Source organism: Scyliorhinus torazame, chromosome 4, assembly GCF_047496885.1.
Source record: "Scyliorhinus torazame isolate Kashiwa2021f chromosome 4, sScyTor2.1, whole genome shotgun sequence".
Lineage (NCBI taxonomy): Eukaryota > Metazoa > Chordata > Chondrichthyes > Carcharhiniformes > Scyliorhinidae > Scyliorhinus > Scyliorhinus torazame.
Genome location: NC_092710.1, coordinates 345,625,405 through 345,647,916, shown reverse-complemented (window position 1 = coordinate 345,647,916; position 22,512 = coordinate 345,625,405). Strand labels below are relative to the sequence as shown.

At 53.9% G+C, this 22,512-nt stretch overlaps 1 protein-coding gene across 1 annotated transcript in view; it reads left to right on the top strand.

The window, feature by feature from the left end:
* LOC140411508 (dynein axonemal heavy chain 8-like) overlaps window positions 1–22,512 on the top strand; it is a 2,059,122-nt gene that overhangs the window by 1,954,325 nt on the left and 82,285 nt on the right. The gene's annotated exons all lie outside the window — the stretch shown is intronic.

Here is a 22,512-nt window from a genome sequence, read left to right as displayed (position 1 = left end):
TATGGGGGTTATGGGGGGTGGGACAGGGAGGATGTGAGTGGCTATGGGGGGTATGGGAGGCTGGGACAGGGAGGATGTGAGTGGCAATGGGGAGTATGGGGGGGGTGGGACAGGGAGGGTGTGAGTGGCTATGGGGGGTATGGGAGGCTGGGACAGGGAGGATGTGAGTGGCTATGGGGGGTATGGGGGGTGGGACAGGGAGGATGTGAGTGGTTATGGGGGGTATGGGGGGTGGGAGAGGGAGGATGTGAGTGGCTATGGGGGGTATGGGGGGGTGGGACAGGGAGGATGTGAGTGGATATGGGGGTTATGGGGGGGTTGGGACAGGGAGGATGTGAGTGGCAATGGGCGTTATGGGGGGGTGAGACAGGGAGGGTGTGACTGGCTATGGGGGTATGGGGGTGGTCAGGGAAGATGTGAGTGGCCATGGGGAGTATGGGGAGTGGGAGAGGGAGGATGTGAGTGGCTATGGGGGGTATCAGGGGTGTGGGACATGGAGGATGTGAGTTGCTACGGGGGGTATGGAGGGTTGGGACAGGAAGGATGTGAGTGGCTATGGGGGTTATGGGGGATTGGGACAGGAAGGATGTGAGTGGCTATGGGGGTTATGGGGGTGGGACAGTGAGGATGTGAGTGGTCATTGTGGGCTGGGACGGGAAGGAAGTGAGTGGCTATGGGGGGATGGTGGGTGGGACAGGGAGGATGTGAGTGGCTATGGGGGGTATGGGGGGTGGGACAGGGAGGATGTGAGTGGCTATGGGGGGTATTGGGGGGTGGGACAGGGAGGATGTGAGTGGCTATGGGGGGTATGGGGGGGATAGGACAGGGAGGATGTGAGCGGATATGGGGAGTATGGGGGGTGGGACAGGGAGGATGTGAGCGGCTATGGGGAGTATGGGGGGTGGGACATGGAGGGTGTGAGTGGCTATGGGGGGTATGGGGGGTGGGACAGGGAGGATGTGAGTGGCTATGGGGAGTATGGGGGGGCAGGAAGGATGTGAGTGGCTATGGGGGTTATGGGGGGTGGGACAGGGAGGATGTGAGTGGCTATGGGGGGTATGGGGGGGTTGGGACAGGGAGGATGTGAGTGGCAATGGGGAGTATGGGGGGGGTGGGACAGGGAGGGTGTGAGTGGCTATGGGGGGTATGGGAGGCTGGGACAGGGAGGATGTGAGTGGCTATGCGGGGTATGGGGGGTGGGACAGGGAGGATGTGAGTTGTTATGGGGGGTATGGGGGGTGGGAGAGGGAGGATGTGAGTGGCTATGGGGGGTATGGGGGGGTGGGACAGGGAGGATGTGAGTGGATATGGGGGTTATGGGGGTGTTGGGACAGGGAGGATGTGAGTGGCAATGGGGGTTATGGGGGGGGTGAGACAGGGAGGGTGTGACTGGCTATGGGGGTATGGGGGGGGTCAGGGAAGATGTGAGTGGCCATGGGGAGTATGGGGAGTGGGAGAGGGAGGATGTGAGTGGCTATGGGGGGTATCAGGGGTGTGGGACATGGAGGATGTGAGTTGCTACGGGGGGTATGGGGGGTTGGGATAGGAAGGATGTGAGTGGCTATGGGGGTTATGGGGGATTGGGACAGGAAGGATGTGAGTGGCTATGGGGGTTATGGGGGTGGGACAGTGAGGATGTGAGTGGTCATTGTGGGCTGGGACGGGAAGGAAGTGAGTGGCTATGGGGGGATGGTGGGTGGGACAGGGAGGATGTGAGTGGCTATGGGGGGTATGGGGGGTGGGACAGGGAGGATGTGAGTGGCTATGGGGGGTATGGGGGGTGGGACAGGGAGGATGTGAGTGGCTATGGGGGGTATGGGGGGTGGGACAGGGAGGCTGTGAGTGGCTATGGGGAGTATGGGGGGTGGGACAGGGAAGATGTGAGTGGCAATGGGGGGTACGGGGGGTGGGACAGGCAGGATGTGAGTGGCTATGGAGAGTATGGGGGGGGCAGGAACGATGTGAGTGGCTATGGGGGTTATGGGGGTGGGACAGTGAGGATGTGAGTGGTCATTGTGGGCTGGGACGGGAAGGAAGTGAGTGGCTATGGGGGGGATGGTGGGTGGGACAGGGAGGATGTGAGTGGCTATGGGAGGTATGGGGGTTGGGACAGGGAGGATGTGAGTGGCTATGGGGGTATGGGGGGTGTGACAGGGAGGATGTGAGTGGCTATGGGGGGTATGGGGGGTGGGACAGGGAGGATGTGAGTGGCTATGGGGGGTATGGGGGGGGTGGGACAGGGAGGATGTGAGTGGCTATGGGGGGTATGGTGGGTGGGACAGGGAGGATGTGAGTGGCTATGGGGGGGATGGTGGGTGGGACAGGGAGGATGTGAGTGGTTATGGGGGGTATGGGGGGTGGGACAGGGAGGATGTGAGTGGCTATGGGGGGTATGGGTGGTGGGACAGGGAGGATGTGAGTGGCTATGGGGGGTATGGGGGGTGGGACAGGGAGGATGTGAGTGGCTATGGGGGGTATGGGGGGTGGGACAGGGAGGATGTGAGTGGCTATGGGGGGTATGGGGGGGTGGGACAGGGAGGATGTGAGTGGCTATGGGGGGTATGGGGGGGATAGGACAGGGAGGATGTGAGCGGATATGGGGAGTATGGGGGGTGGGACAGGGAGGATGTGAGTGGCTATGGGAGGTATGGGGGGTGGGACAGGGAGGAAGTGAGCGGCTATGGGGAGTATGGGGGGTGGGACATGGAGGGTGTGAGTGGCTATGGGGAGTATGGGGGGGCAGGAAGGATGTGAGTGGCTATGGGGGTTATGGGGGGTGGGACAGGGAGGATGTGAGTGGCTATGGGGGGTATGGGAGGCTGGGACAGGGAGGATGTGAGTGGCAATGGGGAGTATGGGGGGGGTGGGACAGGGAGGGTGTGAGTGGCTATGGGGGGTATGGGAGGCTGGGACAGGGAGGATGTGAGTGGCTATGGGGGGTATGGGGGGTGGGACAGGGAGGATGTGAGTGGTTATGGGGGGTATGGGGGGTGGGAGAGGGAGGATGTGAGTGGCTATGGGGGGTATGGGGGGGTGGGACAGGGAGGATGTGAGTGGATATGGGGGTTATGGGGGGGTTGGGACAGGGAGGATGTGAGTGGCAATGGGCGTTATGGGGGGGTGAGACAGGGAGGGTGTGACTGGCTATGGGGGTATGGGGGTGGTCAGGGAAGATGTGAGTGGCCATGGGGAGTATGGGGAGTGGGAGAGGGAGGATGTGAGTGGCTATGGGGGGTATCAGGGGTGTGGGACATGGAGGATGTGAGTTGCTACGGGGGGTATGGAGGGTTGGGACAGGAAGGATGTGAGTGGCTATGGGGGTTATGGGGGATTGGGACAGGAAGGATGTGAGTGGCTATGGGGGTTATGGGGGTGGGACAGTGAGGATGTGAGTGGTCATTGTGGGCTGGGACGGGAAGGAAGTGAGTGGCTATGGGGGGATGGTGGGTGGGACAGGGAGGATGTGAGTGGCTATGGGGGGTATGGGGGGTGGGACAGGGAGGATGTGAGTGGCTATGGGGGGTATTGGGGGGTGGGACAGGGAGGATGTGAGTGGCTATGGGGGGTATGGGGGGGATAGGACAGGGAGGATGTGAGCGGATATGGGGAGTATGGGGGGTGGGACAGGGAGGATGTGAGCGGCTATGGGGAGTATGGGGGGTGGGACATGGAGGGTGTGAGTGGCTATGGGGGGTATGGGGGGTGGGACAGGGAGGATGTGAGTGGCTATGGGGAGTATGGGGGGGCAGGAAGGATGTGAGTGGCTATGGGGGTTATGGGGGGTGGGACAGGGAGGATGTGAGTGGCTATGGGGGGTATGGGGGGGTTGGGACAGGGAGGATGTGAGTGGCAATGGGGAGTATGGGGGGGGTGGGACAGGGAGGGTGTGAGTGGCTATGGGGGGTATGGGAGGCTGGGACAGGGAGGATGTGAGTGGCTATGCGGGGTATGGGGGGTGGGACAGGGAGGATGTGAGTGGTTATGGGGGGTATGGGGGGTGGGAGAGGGAGGATGTGAGTGGCTATGGGGGGTATGGGGGGGTGGGACAGGGAGGATGTGAGTGGATATGGGGGTTATGGGGGTGTTGGGACAGGGAGGATGTGAGTGGCAATGGGGGTTATGGGGGGGGTGAGACAGGGAGGGTGTGACTGGCTATGGGGGTATGGGGGGGGTCAGGGAAGATGTGAGTGGCCATGGGGAGTATGGGGAGTGGGAGAGGGAGGATGTGAGTGGCTATGGGGGGTATCAGGGGTGTGGGACATGGAGGATGTGAGTTGCTACGGGGGGTATGGGGGGTTGGGATAGGAAGGATGTGAGTGGCTATGGGGGTTATGGGGGATTGGGACAGGAAGGATGTGAGTGGCTATGGGGGTTATGGGGGTGGGACAGTGAGGATGTGAGTGGTCATTGTGGGCTGGGACGGGAAGGAAGTGAGTGGCTATGGGGGGATGGTGGGTGGGACAGGGAGGATGTGAGTGGCTATGGGGGGTATGGGGGGTGGGACAGGGAGGATGTGAGTGGCTATGGGGGGTATGGGGGGTGGGACAGGGAGGATGTGAGTGGCTATGGGGGGTATGGGGGGGATAGGACAGGGAGGATGTGAGCGGATATGGGGAGTATGGGGGGTGGGACAGGGAGGATGTGAGTGGCTATGGGAGGTATGGGGGGTGGGACAGGGAGGATGTGAGCGGCTATGGGGAGTATGGGGGGTGGGACATGGAGGGTGTGAGTGGCTATGGAGAGTATGGGGGGGGCAGGAAGGATGTGAGTGGCTATGGGGGTTATGGGGGGTGGGACAGGGAGGATGTGAGTGGCTGTGGGGGATATGGGGGGGGTGGGACAGGGAGGATGTGAGTGGCTATGGTGGGTATGGGGGGTGGGACAGGGAGGATGTGAGTGGCTATGGGGAGTATGGTGGGGCAGGAAGGATGTGAGTGGCTATGGGGGTATGGGGGGTGGGACAGCGAGGATGTGAGTGGCTATGGGGGGTATGGGTGGTGGGACAGGGAGGACGTGAGTGGCTATGGGGGATAAGGGGGGGGAACAGGGAGGATGTGAGTGGCTATGGGGGGTATGGGGGGTGGGACAGGGAGGATGTGAGTGGCTATGGGGGGTATGGGGGGTGGGACAGGGAGGATGTGAGTGGCTATGGGGGGATGGGAGGGGTGGCGCTGGGAGGATGTGAGTGGCTATGGGGGGGATGGGGAGTGCGAAAGGGACGCTGTGAGTGGCTAAGGGAGTTATGGGGGGTGGGACCGGGAGGATGTGAGTGGCTATGGGAGGTAGGGGGGGTGGGACCAGGAGGATGTGAGTGGCTTTGGGGGGCATGGGGGCTGCGACTGGAAGGATGCGCGTGGCTATGGGGGTGCGGGGGGGGGGACATGGAGGATGTGAGTGGCTATGGGGAGTATGGGGGGTGGATCAGGGAGGATGTGAGTGGCTATGGGGTGTATGGGGTGGTGGGATAGAGAGGATGTGCGTGGCTATGGTGGGTATGGGGGTGTTGGGACAGGGAGGATGTGAGTAGGCATTGGGGGGCAGGGGGGTGGGACATGGAGGATGTGAGTGGCTATGGGGGGCATGGGGTGGGACAGGAAGGATGTGTGTGGCTACAGGGGTATGGGGGTGGGACAGGGAGGATGTGAGTAGTTATGGGGGGTATTGGGGTTCGGACATGTAGGATGTGAGTGGCTATGGGAGGTATGGGGGGCGGGACAGGGAGGATGTGAGTGGTTATGGGGGGTATGGGGGGGCGGGACAGGGAGGATGTGAGTGGTTATGGGGGGCATGTGGGCTGCGACAGGAATGATGTGAGTGGCTATGGTGGGTGTGGGGGGCGGGGTGACATGGAGGATGTGAGTGGCTATGGGGGGCATGGGGGGGACATGGAGGATGTGAGTGGCTATGTGGGGTATGGGGGGGTGGGACAGGGAGGATGTGAGTGGCTATGGGGGGTATGTGGGTGGGACAGGGAGGATGTGAGTGGTCATTGGGGGCTGGGACGGGGAGGAAGTGAGTGGCTATGGGGGGTATGGGGGGTGGGACAGGGAGGATGTGAGTGACTATGGGGGTATGGGGGTGGGACAGGGAGGAGGTTAGTGGCTTTGGGGCGTATGGGGGGCGGGACAGGGAGGATGTGAGTGGCTATGGGGGGTATGGGGGGTGGGACAGGGAGGATGTGAGTGGCTATGGGGGGGTATGGGTGGTGGGACAGGGAGGATGTGAGTGGCTATGGGGGATATGGGGGGGGGGGGACAGGGAGGATGTGAATGGCTATGGGGGGTATGGGGGTTTGGGACAGGGAGGATGTGAGTGGCTATGGGGGGGCCAGGGATGGTGTGAGTGGCTATGGGAGGTATGGGAGGCTGGGACAGGGAGGATGTGAGTGGCTATGGGGGGTATGGGTGGACAGGGAGCATGTGAGTGGCTATGGGGGGTATGGGAGGCTGGGACAGGGAGGATGTGAGTGGCTATGGGGGGTATGGGGGGGGGTGGGACAGGGAGGATGTGAGTGGCTATGGGGGGTATGGGGGGGTGGGACAGGGAGGATGTGAGTGGCTATGGGGGCTATGGGGGGGTGGGACAGGGAGGATGTGAGTGGCTATGAGGGGTATCGGGGGTGGGACAGGGAGGATGTGAGTGGCTATGGGGGGTATATGTGGCGTGGGACAGGGAGGATGTGAGTGGCTATGTGGGGTATGCGGGGTGGGACAGGGAGGATGTGAGTGGCTATGAGGGGTATGGGGGGGAACAGGGAGGATGTGAGTGGTTATGGGGTGTATGGGGGGTGGGACAGGGACGATGTGAGTGGCTACGCGGGGTATGGATGGGTTGGGACAGGGAGGATGTGAGTGGCAATGGGGGGTATGGGGGGGTGAGACAGGGAGGGTGTGAGTGGCTAAGGGGGGTATGGGGGGGTCAGGGAAGATGTGAGTGGCTATGGGGGTATGGGGGGTGGGACAGGGAGGATGTGAGTGGCTATGGGGGCTATCAGGGGAGTGGGACATGGAGGATGTGAGTTGCTATGGGGGTTATGTGGGGTGGGAGTGTGAGGATGTGACTGGCTATGGGGGGTATGGGGGGTTGGGACAGGAAGGATGTGAGTGGATATGGGGGGTATGGGGGGGTGGGACAGGGAGGATGTGAGTGGCTATGGGGGGTATGGGGGGTTGGGACAGGAAGGATGTGAGTGGCTATGGGGGTTATGGTGCTGGGACAGGGATGATGTGAGTCGTTATTGGGGGCTGGGGCGGGGAGCAAGTGAGTGGCTATGGGGGTTATGGGGGGTGGGACAGGGAGGATGTGAGTGGCTATGGGGGGATGGGAGGGGTGGGGCTGGGAGGATGGGAGTGGCTATGGGGGGGATGGGGGGTGGGAAAGGGACTCTGTGAGTGGCTATGGGAGGTATGGAGGGGTGGGACCGGGAGGATGTGAGTGGCTATGGGAGGTAGGGGGGGTGGGACCAGGAGGATGTGAGTGGCTATGGGGGGCATAGGGGCTGCGACAGGAAGGATGCGCGTGGCTATGGGCGTCGGGGAGGGGGGGACATGGAGGATGTGAGTGGCGATGGGGAGTATGTGGGGGTGGGACAGGGAGGATGTGTGTGGCTATGGGGTGTATGGGGGGGTGGGATAGGGAGGATGTGCGTGGCTATGGTGGGTATGGGGGTGTTGGGACAGGGAGGATGTGAGTAGGCATTGGGGGGCAGGGGGGGTGGGACATGGAGGATGTGAGTGGCTACGGGGGGTATGGGGGGTGGGAATGGGAGGATGTGAGTGGTTATGGGGGGTATTGGGGTTGGGACAGGGAGGATGTGAGTGGCTATGGGGGGTATGGGGGGTGGGACAGGGAGGATGTGAGTGGCTATGGGGGGTATGGCGGGGTGGGACAGGGAGGATGTGAGTGGCTATGGGGGGTATGGGCGGTGGGACAGGAAGGATGTGAGTGGCTTTGGGGAGTATGGGGGGGGGGACAGGGAGGATGTGAGTGGCTATGGGGGGTATGGGGGGTGGGACAGGGAGGATGTGAGTGGCTATGGGGGGTATGGGGTGGTGGGACAGGGAGGATGTGAGTGGCTTTGGGGAGTATGGGGGGGGGACAGGGAGGATGTGAGTGGCTATGGGGGGTATGGGGGGTGGGACAGGGAGGATGTGAGTGGCTTTGGGGAGTATGGGGGGGGGGGCAGGGAGGATGTGAGTGGCTATGGGGGGTATGGGGGGTATGGGGGGGTGGGGCAGTGAGGATGTGAGTGGCTATGGGGGGTATGGGGGTTGGGACAGGGAGGATGTGAGTGGCTATGGGGGGTATGGGGGGGTGGGACACGGAGGATGTGAGTGGCTTTGGGGAGTATGGGGGGGGACAGGGTGGATGTGAGTGGCTATGGGGGGTATGGGGGGTGGGACAGTGAGGATGTGAGTGGCTATGGGGGGTATGGGGGGGTGGGACAGGGAGGATGTGAGTGGCTATGGGGGGTAAGGGGGGGTGGGACAGGGAGGATGTGAGTGGCTTTGGGGAGTATGGGGGGTGGGACAGGGAGGATGTGAGTGGCTATGAGGGGTATGGGGGGGTGGGACAGGGAGGATGTGAATGGCTATGGGGGGTAAGGGGGGTGGGACAGGGAGGATGTGAGTGGCAATGGGGGGTAAGGGGAGTTGGGACAGGGAGGATGTGAGTGTTTTGGGGAGTATGGGGGGGACAGGGAGGATGTGAGTGGCTGTGGGGAGTATGGGGGGGACAGGGAGTATGTGAGTGGCTATGGAGGGTATGGGGGTCGGACAGGGAGGATGTTTGTGGCTATGAGGCGTATTGGGGGGTGGGACAGGGAGGATGTGAGTGGCTATGGGGAGTATGGGGGGGGGCAGGAAGGAAGTGAGTGGCTATGGGGGTTATGGGGGGTGGGACAGGGAGGATGTGAGTGGCTATGGGCGGTATGGGGGGTGGGACAGGGAGGATGTGAGTGGCTATGGGGGGTATGGGGGGGTGGGACAGGGAGGATGTGAGTGGCTATGGGGGGTATGGGTGGTGGGACACGGAGGATGTGAGTGGCTATGGGGGATAAGGGGGGGGACTGGAAGGATGTGAGTGGCGATGGGGGGCATGGGAGGGGTGGGGCAGGGAGGATGTGAGTGGCTATGGGGGGGGTTGGGACAGGGAGGATGTGAGTGGCTATGGGGGTGGGGGGGGGGACATGGAGGATGTGAGTGTCTATGGGGGGTATGGGGGTGGGACAGGGAGGATGTGAGTGGCTATGGGGGTGGGGGGGGGGGGACATGGAGGATGTGAGTGGCTATGGGGGGCATGGGAGGGACATGGAGGATGTGAGTGTCTATGGGGGGTATGGGGGGTGGGACAGGGAGGATGTGAGTGGCTATGGGGGCATGGCGGGGTGGGACAGGGAGGATGTAAGTGGCTTTGGGGAGTATGGGGGGTGGGACAGGGAGGATGAGAGTGGCTATGGGGGGTATGGGGGGTCGGACAGGGAGGATGTGAGTGGCTATGTGGAGTATGGGGGGTGGGACAGTGAGGCTATGAGTGGCTCTGGGGGGTATGGGGTGGTGGGACCGGGAGGATGTGACTGGCTATGGTGGCTATGGGGGGGGTGGGACAGGAAGGACATACGTGGCTATGGTGGGTATGGGGGGGCATGGAGGATGTGAGTGGCTTGGGGATATGGGGGGGTGGGACAGGAAGGATGTGAGTGGCTATGGGGGATATGGGGGGGTCGGACAGGGAGGATGTGAGTGGGTATGGGGGTTGGGACAGGGAGGACGTGAGTGGCTATGGGGGATATGGGGGGGGGGCACGGAGGATGTGAATGGCTATGGGGAGTATGGGGGGTGGGACAGTGAGGCTGTGAGTGGCTATGGGGGGTATGGGGTGGTGGGACAGGGAGGATGTGAGTGGCTATGGAGGGTATGGGGGGGTGGGACAGGGAGGACGTGAGTGTCTATGGGAGTATGGGGGGTGGGACAGGGAGGATATGAATGGCTATGGGGAGTATGGGGGGGTGGGACAGTGAGGCTGTGAGTGGCTATGGGGAGTATGGGGGGGTGGGACAGGGAGGATGAGTGGCTATGGGGGGTATGGGGGGGTGGGACAGGGAGGATGTGAGTGGCTATGGGGGGTATGGGGGGTGGGACAGGGAGGATGTGAGTGGCTATGAGGGGTATGGGGGTTGGGACAGGGAGGATGTGAGTGGCTAAGGGGGATATGGGGGGGGTGGGACAGGAAGGATGTGAGTGGCTATGGGGTATGGGGGTGGGACAGGGAGGATGTGAATGGCTATGGGGAGTGTGGGGGTGGGACAGGAAGGATGTGAGTGGCTATGGGGTATGGGGGGTGGGACAGGGAGGATGTGAGTGGCTATGGGAGTATGGGGGGTGGGACAGGGAGGATGTGAATGGCTATGGGGAGTATGGGGGGGTGGGACAGGGAGGATGTGAGTGGCTATGGGAGTTTGGGGCGGTGGGACAGGAAGGGTGTGAGTGGCTATGGGGAGCATGGGGGTGGGACAGTGAGGCTGTGAGTGGCTATGTGGGGTATGGGGGGGTGGGACAGGGAGGATGTGAGTGGCTATGGGGGGTATGGGGGGTGGGACAGGGAGGATGTGAGTGGCTATGGGGAGTATGGGGGGGTGGGACAGGGAGGATGAGTGGCTATGGGGGGTATGGGGGGGTGGGACAGGGAGGATGTGAGTGGCTATGGGGGGTATGGGGGGTGGGACAGGGAGGATGTGAGTGGCTATGAGGGGTATGGGGGTTGGGTCAGGGAGGATGTGAGTGGCTATGGGGGATATGAGGGGGACAGGGAGGATGTAAGTGGCTCTGAGGGGTTTGGGGGGTGGGACAGGGAGGCTGTGAGTGGCTATGGGTGGTATGGGGGTGTGACAGGGAGGATGTGAGTGGCTATGGGGGATATGGAGGGACAGGGAGGATGTGAGTGGCTCTGGCGGGTATGGGGGGGTGGGACAGGGAGGATGTGAGTGGCTATGGTGGGTATGGGGTGTGGGACAGGGAGGATGTGAGTGGCTATGGGGTATGGGGGTGGGACAGGGAGGATGTGAATGGCTATGGGGAGTATGGGGGTGGGACAGGAAGGATGTGAGTGGCTATGGGGTATGGGGGGTGGGACAGGGAGGATGTGAGTGGCTATGGGAGTATGGGGGGTGGGACAGGGAGGATGTGAATGGCTATGGGGAGTATGGGGGGGTGGGACAGGGAGGATGTGAGTGGCTATGGGAGTTTGGGGCGGTGGGACAGGAAGGGTGTGAGTGGCTATGGGGAGCATGGGGGTGGGACAGTGAGGCTGTGAGTGGCTATGTGGGGTATGGGGGGGTGGGACAGGGAGGATGTGAGTGGCTATGGGGGGTATGGGGGGTGGGACAGGGAGGATGTGAGTGGCTATGGGGAGTATGGGGGGGTGGGACAGGGAGGATGAGTGGCTATGGGGGGTATGGGGGGGGTGGGACAGGGAGGATGTGAGTGGCTATGGGGGGTATGGGGGGTGGGACAGGGAGGATGTGAGTGGCTATGAGGGGTATGGGGGTTGGGTCAGGGAGGATGTGAGTGGCTATGGGGGATATGAGGGGGACAGGGAGGATGTAAGTGGCTCTGAGGGGTTTGGGGGGTGGGACAGGGAGGCTGTGAGTGGCTATGGGGGGTATGGGGGTGTGACAGGGAGGATGTGAGTGGCTATGGGGGATATGGAGGGACAGGGAGGATGTGAGTGGCTCTGGCGGGTATGGGGGGGGTGGGACAGGGAGGATGTGAGTGGCTATGGTGGGTATGGGGTGTGGGACAGGGAGGATGTGACTGGCTATGGGGGATATGGGGGGGTGGGACAGGAAGGACATACGTGGCTATGGTGGGTATGGGGGGGCATGGAGGATGTGAGTGGCTTGGGGATATGGGGGGGTCGGACAGGGAGGATGTGAGTGGGTATGGGGGTTGGGACAGGGAGGACGTGAGTGGCTATGGGGGATATGGGGGGGGCACGGAGGATGTGAATGGCTATGGGGAGTATGGGGGGGTGGGACAGTGAGGCTGTGAGTGGCTATGGGGGGTATGGGGTGGTGGGACAGGGAGGATGTGAGTGGCTATGGAGGGTATGGGGGGGTGGGACAGGGAGGACGTGAGTGTCTATGGGAGTATGGGGGGTGGGACAGGGAGGATGTGAATGGCTATGGGGAGTATGGGGGGGTGGGACAGTGAGGCTGTGAGTGGCTATGCAGAGTATGGGGGGGTGGGACAGGGAGGATGAGTGGCTATGGGGGGTATGGGGGGGTGGGACAGGGAGGATGTGAGTGGCTATGGGGGGTATGGGGGGTGGGACAGGGAGGATGTGAGTGGCTATGAGGGGTATGGGGGTTGGGACAGGGAGGATGTGAGTGGCTAAGGGGGATATGAGGGGGACAGGGAGGATGTAAGTGGCTCTGAGGGGTATGGGGGGTGGGACAGGGAGGCTGTGAGTGGCTATGGGGGATGGGGGGTGGGACAGGGAGGATGTGAGTGGCTATAGGGAGTATGGGGGGGATATGGGGGGACAGGGAGGATGTGAGTGGCTATGGGGGGTATGGGGGGGATATGGGGGGACAGGGAGGATGTGAGTGGCTATGGGGGTATGGGGGGTGGGACAGGGAGGATGTGAGTGGCTCTGAGGGGTATGGGGGGTGGGACAGGGAGGCTGTGAGTGGCTATGGGGGGTATGGGGGGTGGGACAGGGAGGATGTGAGTGGCTATGGCGGGTATGGTGTGGGACAGGGAGGATGTGAGTAGCTATGGGGTATGGGGGTGGGACAGGGAGGCTGTGAGTGGCTATGGTGGGTATGGGGGGTGGGACAGGGAGGATGTGAGTGGCTATGGGGGGTATGGGGGGTGGGACAGGGAGGATGTGAGTGGCTATGGCGGGTATGGTGTGGGACAGGGAGGATGTGAGTGGCTATGGGGTATGGGGGTGGGACAGGGAGGCTGTGAGTGGCTATGGGGGTTATGGGGGGTGGGACAGGGAGGATGTGAGTGGCTATGGGGGGTATATGGGGGGTGGGACAGGGAGGATGTGAGTGGCTATGGGGGATATGGGGGGGTGGGACAGGGAGGATGTGAGTGGCTATGGGGAGTATGGGGGGGTGGGACAGGGAGGATGTGAGTGGCTCTGAGGGGTATATAGTGTGGGACAGGGAGGATGTGATTGGCTGTGGGGGATATGGGGGGTGTGGGACAGGGAGGATGTGAGTGGCTATGGGGTGTATGGTGGGGGTGGGACAGGGAGGATGTGAGTGGCTATGGGGAGTATGGGGGTGTGGGACAGGGAGGATGTGAGTGGCTATGGGGGGATTGGGGGGTGGGACAGGGAGGATGTGAGTGGTTATGGGGGGTATGGGGGGTGGGACAGGGAGGATGTGAGTGGCTATGGGGTATGGGGGTGGGACAGGGAGGCTGTGAGTGGCTATGGTGGGTATGGGGGTGGGACAGGGAGGATGTGAGTGGCTATGGCGGGTATGGTGTGGGACAGGGAGGATGTGAGTGGCTATGGGGTATGGGGGTGGGACAGGGAGGCTGTGAGTGGCTATGGGGGTTATGGGGGGTGGGACAGGGAGGATGTGAGTGGCTATGGGGGATATGGGGGGGTGGGACAGGGAGGATGTGAGTGGCTATGGGGGGTATATGGGGGGTGGGACAGGGAGGATGTGAGTGGCTATGGGGGATATGGGGGGGTGGGACAGGGAGGATGTGAGTGGCTATGGGTAGTATGGGGGGGGTGGGACAGGGAGGATGTGATTGGCTGTGGGGGATATGGGGGGTGTGGGACAGGGAGGATGTGAGTGGCTATGAGGAGTATGGTGGGGGTGGGACAGGGAGGATGTGAGTGGCTATGGGGAGTATGGGGGGTGGGACAGGGAGGATGTGAGTGGCTGTGGGGGATATGGGGGTGTGGGACAGGGAGGCTGTGAGTGGCTATGGCGGGTATGGTGTGGGACAGGGAGGATGTGAGTGGCTATGGGGGTTATGGGGGGTGGGACAGGGAGGCTGTGAGTGGCTATGGGGGTTATGGGGGGTGGGACAGGGAGGATGTGAGTGGCTATGGGGGTTATGGGGGAGTGGGACAGGGAGGATGTGAGTGGCTATGGGGGGTATATGGGGGGTGGGACAGGGAGGATGTGAGTGGCTATGGGGGATATGGGGGGGTGGGACAGGGAGGATGTGAGTGGCTCTGAGGGGTATATAGTGTGGGACAGGGAGGATGTGATTGGCTGTGGGGGATATGGGGGGTGTGGGACAGGGAGGATGTGAGTGGCTATGGGGAGTATGGGGGGTGGGACAGGGAGGATGTGAGTGGCTGTGGGGGATATGGGGGGTGGGACAGGGAGGCTGTGAGTGGCTATGGCGGGTATGGTGTGGGACAGGGAGGATGTGAGTGGCTATGGGGTATGGGGGTGGGACAGGGAGGCTGTGAGTGGCTATGGGTGTTATGGGGGGTGGGACAGGGAGGATGTGAGTGGCTATGGGGTATGGGGGTGGGACAGGGAGGATGTGAGTGGCTATGGGGGTTATGGGGGAGTGGGACAGGGAGGATGTGAGTGGCTATGTGGGTTATGGGGGAGTGGGACAGGGAGGATGTGAGTGGCTATGGGGGGTATATGGGGGGTGGGACAGGGAGGATGTGAGTGGCTATGGGGGATATGGGGGGGTGGGACAGGGAGGATGTGAGTGGCTCTGAGGGGTATATAGTGTGGGACAGGGAGGCTGTGAGTGGCTATGGGGTGTATGGTGGGGGTGGGACAGGGAGGATGTGAGTGGCTATGGGGTGTATGGTGGGGGTGGGACAGGGAGGATGTGAGTGGCTATGGGGTGTATGGTGGGGGTGGGACAGGGAGGATGTGAGTGGCTATGGGGTGTATGGTGGGGGTGGGACAGGGAGGATGTGAGTGGCTATGTGGGGTATGGGGGGGGGTGGGACAGGGAGGATGTGAGTGGCTATGTGGGGTATGGGGGGGGTGGGACAGGGAGGATTTGAGTGGCTGTGGGGGGTATATGGGGGATGGGACAGGGGGGGTTTAGGTGCCGGTGGCCAAGCCTGAAAGCCTGCTAATGTGGAGGGTGATGAGATTATCCCGCGTGCGGCGGCCATGGTTACACTCGCTGGGCTGATTCCTGTACCTGCTCTGGTTCCTCGTCCACCTCCTCCTCATCCAATGGGCGCAGCAGGCGCCACGATGTGTGAGACGCTCCCAGCGTTATATTGAAGGGCCCAAGCAGGCATCTGAACCGCATCCTGAGGACAACGATGCACCGTTCAATGACGCACTAATGATATCACTTTCACAGCCATCGGCAGCGGATGTCATGCTTCATATCCCTTGTAGTTCCAGGTTGGATTGGATTGGATTGGATTTGTTAATTGTCACGTGTACCGAGGTACAGTGAAAAGTATTTTTCTGCGAGCAGCTCAACAGATCATTAAGTACATGGGAAGAAAAGGGAATAAAAGGAAATACATAATAGGGCAACACAACAGATACAATGTAACTACATAAGCACTGGCATCGGATGAGTTTTAGAATTAATTTTTAAAATATTAGAACGAGTATAAGTTAAGTTGATCTGTTTGTGAGAGCTCTCAGAGAGTCGCCTCGCTCCGGCGCCATCTTGGTAAATCTTGGTGTGCCATCATATGGCCTTGATGACACATGGTCTCACTGTTCAACCAAAGTATTTGGCGGCACGCCTGGTCCGGGAGTCCTTGAAGGACAGGCACTGACGGTACAAACTGGGCCTGATGCGGCGCATCCTTTGCAGCTTCTCCTTGGTTTGTTTGATGGCCGGCTCCCCAGCCTCATCAGCGGACCCATACTCCTCTGGGGCAGTCTCCTGTTGTGCAAGGTACTCCCGAACCAGATCCGTGCCTGCAATCTCAGTGCGTCCACAAGGGCAGCTGCAAGCATTCCTGGCTGTACTCCCAGATTCATCCGTCGGGTGAGGGGGGTTCTCTCAATGGTACTACAGTACAATTAGCCAAGGCTGTTTGGAGCTGGGGATAAGGAATATTCCTGCTGAGCTGAACAACCTGCAATCTGTATGTGTCTGTCCTTCCCAGGAATGTGGTCAAGTCTGGTTGGTTTATATCCCATCATGCTTAGTGTGCAATTCACTATTCCCAGAACTGTGTTGTCTGCTACTCAGGTTTCTGTATTTCTGCTTCTGATCCTGTCGGCCTTGTTCATTTATCAATCTAAGTGTAGAAGCATATGCTGACTTATATAATACTGTGTTTAACCATTTATCAATATAAGTATAGAAGCGTATGCTGACTTATATAATACTGTGTTTAAACATTTATCAATATAAGTATAGAAGTGTATGCTGACTTATATAATACTGTGTTTAACCCTTTATCAATATAAGTATAGAAGCGTATGCTGACTTATATAATACTGTGTTTAACCATTTATCAATATAAGTACAGAAGCGTATGCTGACTTATATAATACTGTGTTTAAACATTTATCAATATAAGTATAGAAGCGTATGCTGACTTATATAATACTGTGTTTAAACATTTATCAATATAAGTATAGAAGTGTATGCTGACTTATATAATACTGTGTTTAACCATTTATCAATATAAGTATAGAAGCGTATGCTGACTTATATAATACTGTGTTTAACCATTTATCAATATAAGTACAGAAGCGTATGCTGACTTATATAATACTGTGTTTAAACATTTATCAATATAAGTATAGAAGCGTATGCTGACTTATAATACTGTGTTTAAACATTTATCAATATAAGTATAGAAGTGTATGCTGACTTATATAATACTGTGTTTAACCATTTATCAATATAAGTATAGAAGCGTATGCTGACTTATATAATACTGTGTTTAACCATTTATCAATATAAGTATAGAAGCGTATGCTGACTTATATAATACTGTGTTTAACCATTTATCAATCTAAGTGTAGAAGCGTATGCTGACTTATATAATACTGTGTTTAAACATTTATCAATCTAAGTGTAGAAGTGTATGCTGACTTATATAATACTGTGTTTAACCATTTATCAATATAAGTATAGAAGCGTATGCTGACTTATATAATACTGTGTTTAAACATTTATCAATATAAGTATAGAAGTGTATGCTGACTTATATAATACTGTGTTTAACCATTTATCAATATAAGTATAGAAGCGTATGCTGACTTATATAATACTGTGTTTAACCATTTATCAATATAAGTACAGAAGCGTATGCTGACTTATATAATACTGTGTTTAAACATTTATCAATATAAGTATAGAAGCGTATGCTGACTTATATAATACTGTGTTTAAACATTTATCAATATAAGTATAGAAGTGTATGCTGACTTATATAATACTGTGTTTAACCATTTATCAATATAAGTATAGAAGCGTATGCTGACTTATATAATACTGTGTTTAACCATTTATCAATATAAGTACAGAAGCGTATGCTGACTTATATAATACTGTGTTTAAACATTTATCAATATAAGTATAGAAGCGTATGCTGACTTATAATACTGTGTTTAAACATTTATCAATATAAGTATAGAAGTGTATGCTGACTTATATAATACTGTGTTTAACCATTTATCAATATAAGTATAGAAGCGTATGCTGACTTATATAATACTGTGTTTAACCATTTATCAATATAAGTATAGAAGCGTATGCTGACTTATATAATACTGTGTTTAACCATTTATCAATCTAAGTGTAGAAGCGTATGCTGACTTATATAATACTGTGTTTAAACATTTATCAATCTAAGTGTAGAAGCGTATGCTGACTTATATAATACTGTGTTTAACCATTTATCAATATAAGTATAGAAGCGTATGCTGACTTTATATAATACTGTGTTTAACCATTTATCAATATAAGTGTAGAAGCGTATGCTGACTTATATAATACTGTGTTTAACCATTTATCAATATAAGTATAGAAGCGTATGCTGACTTATATAATACTGTGTTTAACCATTTATCAATATAAGTACAGAAGTGTATGCTGACTTATACAATACTGTGTTTAACCATTTATCAATATAAGTATAGAAGCGTATGCTGACTTATATAATACTGTGTTTAACCATTTATCAATATAAGTATAGAAGCGTATGCTGACTTATATAATACTGTGTTTAACCATTTATCAATCTAAGTACAGAAGTGTATGCTGACTTATATAATACTGTGTTTAACCATTTATCAATATTAGTATAGAAGCGTATGCTGACTTATATAATACTGTGTTTAACCATTTATCAATCTAAGTGTAGAAGCGTATGCTGACTTATATAATACTGTGTTTAAACATTTATCAATCTAAGTGTAGAAGCGTATGCTGACTTATATAATACTGTGTTTAACCATTTATCAATATAAGTATAGAAGCGTATGCTGACTTTATATAATACTGTGTTTAACCATTTATCAATATAAGTGTAGAAGCGTATGCTGACTTATATAATACTGTGTTTAACCATTTATCAATATAAGTATAGAAGCGTATGCTGACTTATATAATACTGTGTTTAACCATTTATCAATATTAGTATAGAAGCGTATGCTGACTTATATAATACTGTGTTTAAACATTTATCAATATAAGTATAGAAGTGTATGCTGACTTATATAATACTGTGTTTAACCATTTATCAATATAAGTATAGAAGCGTATGCTGACTTTATATAATACTGTGTTTAACCATTTATCAATATAAGTACAGAAGCGTATGCTGACTTATATAATACTGTGTTTAAACATTTATCAATATAAGTATAGAAGCGTATGCTGACTTATATAATACTGTGTTTAAACATTTATCAATATAAGTATAGAAGTGTATGCTGACTTATATAATACTGTGTTTAACCATTTATCAATATAAGTATAGAAGCGTATGCTGACTTATATAATACTGTGTTTAACCATTTATCAATATAAGTACAGAAGCGTATGCTGACTTATATAATACTGTGTTTAAACATTTATCAATATAAGTATAGAAGCGTATGCTGACTTATAATACTGTGTTTAAACATTTATCAATATAAGTATAGAAGTGTATGCTGACTTATATAATACTGTGTTTAACCATTTATCAATATAAGTATAGAAGCGTATGCTGACTTATATAATACTGTGTTTAACCATTTATCAATATAAGTATAGAAGCGTATGCTGACTTATATAATACTGTGTTTAACCATTTATCAATCTAAGTGTAGAAGCGTATGCTGACTTATATAATACTGTGTTTAAACATTTATCAATCTAAGTGTAGAAGCGTATGCTGACTTATATAATACTGTGTTTAACCATTTATCAATATAAGTATAGAAGCGTATGCTGACTTTATATAATACTGTGTTTAACCATTTATCAATATAAGTGTAGAAGCGTATGCTGACTTATATAATACTGTGTTTAACCATTTATCAATATAAGTATAGAAGCGTATGCTGACTTATATAATACTGTGTTTAACCATTTATCAATATAAGTACAGAAGTGTATGCTGACTTATATAATACTGTGTTTAACCATTTATCAATATAAGTATAGAAGCGTATGCTGACTTATATAATACTGTGTTTAACCATTTATCAATATAAGTATAGAAGCGTATGCTGACTTATATAATACTGTGTTTAACCATTTATCAATCTAAGTACAGAAGTGTATGCTGACTTATATAATACTGTGTTTAAACATTTATCAATATAAGTATAGAAGCGTATGCTGACTTATATAATACTGTGTTTAACCATTTATCAATATAAGTACAGAAGTGTATGCTGACTTATATAATACTGTGTTTAAACATTTATCAATATAAGTATAGAAGCGTATGCTGACGTATATAATACTGTGTATAACCATTTATCAATATTAGTATAGAAGCGTATGCTGACTTATATAATACTGTGTTTAACCATTTATCAATATAAGTATAGAAGCGTATGCTGACTTATATAATACTGTGTTTAACCATTTATCAATATAAGTATAGAAGCGTATGCTGACTTATATTTTTTTTGCACTGAGTGCTGAATTTGGTGCATTTTGAGTGATATAGTAAGAGTTTGGTGACCGAGGGAGTATAAGGCTTCATTTTTATCTAAAGTTTAGTCTTTCTTTATTTAGTTAATTAACTTAAAAGTTGCTGTTTGGTTTAGAAGAAGGTGAATTTTCAATCAGCTTTAAACACGCTTCTACTTATAGGCACTTGCAGCTGGAGCTTGTTAATTAGTTAATTGGATTAGGCCAGTTTTCAGAGGCTAGATTCACAGTATAAAAGTGATCCGCTAAGAGTTTGGTGACCGAGGGAGTGCTGAATTTGGTGCATTTTGAGTGCTATAGTAAGAGTTTGGTGACCGAGGGAGTGCTGAATTTGGTGCATTTTGAGTGCTATAGTAAGAGTTTGCTTACCGAGGGAGTTAGGTGAGGAGGGAGTAAGGTGCTCCTTTCATTTTGTTTCTGACATTTCCGCAAAGAGTGAGAAGAGAGCCAGGAGTTTACAGAAAATGTAGCTGACTGGGAGCAGAGTCGGAGGGCGGAGATCTAGTTAGTCCACAGGGCAGCTATATTCTGTCAGGTAAGAGGGGATGGAGGCTAGGCCAGTTGCATGCTCCTCCTGTAGGATGTGGGTGGTGAGGGATACCACTGGTGTCCCCGCTGACTATACCTGCGGGAAGTGCACCCAACTTCAGCTCCTCAAAGACCGTGTTAGGGAACTGGAGCTGAAGATGGATGAACTTCGGATCATCCGGGAGGCAGAGGGGGTGATTGAGAAGAGTTACAGGGAGGTAACCACACCCAAGGTACAGGACAAGAATAGCTGGGTTACAGTCAGGGGGAAAAAAACAAACAGGCAGACAGTGCAGGGATCCCTCGTGGCCGTTCCCCTTCAAAACAAGTATACCATTTGGATGCTGTTGGGGGGTTGACCTACCGGGGGAAGGCCCTAGCGGCCAGGTCTCTGGCACTGAGTCTGGCTCTGGGGCTCAGAAGGGAAGGGGGGAGAATAGAAAAGCAATAGTTGTAGGAGATTCAATGGTTTGGGGAATAGATAGGAGATTCTGTGGTCGCGAGCGAGACTCCTGGAAGGTATGTTGCCTCCCGGGTGCCAGGGCCAGGGATGTCTCGCATCATGTCTTCAGGATCCTTAAGGGGGAGGGGGAGCAGTCAGAAGTCGTGGTGCACATTGGTACCAACGACATAGGTAGGAAAAGGGGTGTGGAGGTAATAAACAAGTTTAGGGAGTTAGGCTGGAAGTTAAAAGCCAGGACAGACAGAGTTGTCATCTCTGGTTTGTTGCCGGTGCCACGTGATAGCGAGGCTAGGAATAGGGAGAGAGTGCAGCTGAATACGTGGCTGCAGGAATGGTGTAGGAGGGAGAGCTTCAGGTATTTGGATAATTGGAGCGCATTCTGGGGAAGGTGGGACCTGTACAAGCAGGACGGGTTGCATCTGAACTAGAGGGGCACCAATATCCTGGGAGGGAGGTTTTCTAGTACTCTTCGGGAGGGTTTAAACTAATTTGGCAGGGGAATGGGAACCGGATTTGTAGTCCAGCAACTAAGGTAGCCGATATTCAGGACGCCAAAGCGTGTAATGAGGCAGTGGGGAAGGGAACACTGACAAAGGAGAGTACTTGCAGGCACGGAGATGGGTTGAAGTGTGTATACTTCAACGCAAGAAGCATCAGGAATATGGTGGGTGAACTTAAGGCATGGATCGGTACTTGGGACTACGATGTGGTGGCCATCACGGAAACTTGGATAGAAGAGGGGCAGAAATGGTTGTTGGAGGTCCCTGGTTATAGATGTTTCAATAAGATTAGGGAGGGTGGTAAAAGAGGTGGGGGGGGGTGGCATTGTTAATTAGAGATAATATAATAGCTGCAGAAAGGCAGTTCGAGGAGTATCACCCGAGTGAGGTAGTATGGGTTGAAGTCAGAAATAGGAACGGAGCAGTCACCCAGTTTTCTATAGGCCCCCCAATAGTAGCAGAGATGTGGAGGAACAGATTGGGAAACAGATTTTGGAAAGGTGCAGAAGTCACAGGGTAGTAGTCATGGGTGACTTTAACTTCCCAAATATTGAGTGGAAACTCTTTAGATCAAATAGTTTGGATGGGGTGGTGTTTGTGCAGTGTGTCCAGGAAGCTTTTCTAACACAGTATGTAGATTGTCCGACCAGAGGAGGGGCAATATTGGATTTAGTACTTGGTAATGAACCAGGGCAAGTGATAGATTTGTTAGTGGGGGAGCATTTTGGAAATAGTGACCACAATTCTGTGACTTTCACTTTAGTAATGGAGAGGGATAGGTGCGTGCAACAGGGCAAGGTTTACAATTGGGGGAAGGGTAAATACGATGTTGTCAGACAAGAACTGAAGTGCATAAGTTGGGAACATAGGCTGTCAGGGAAGGACACAAGTGAAATGTGGAACTTGTTCAAGGAACAGGTACTACGTG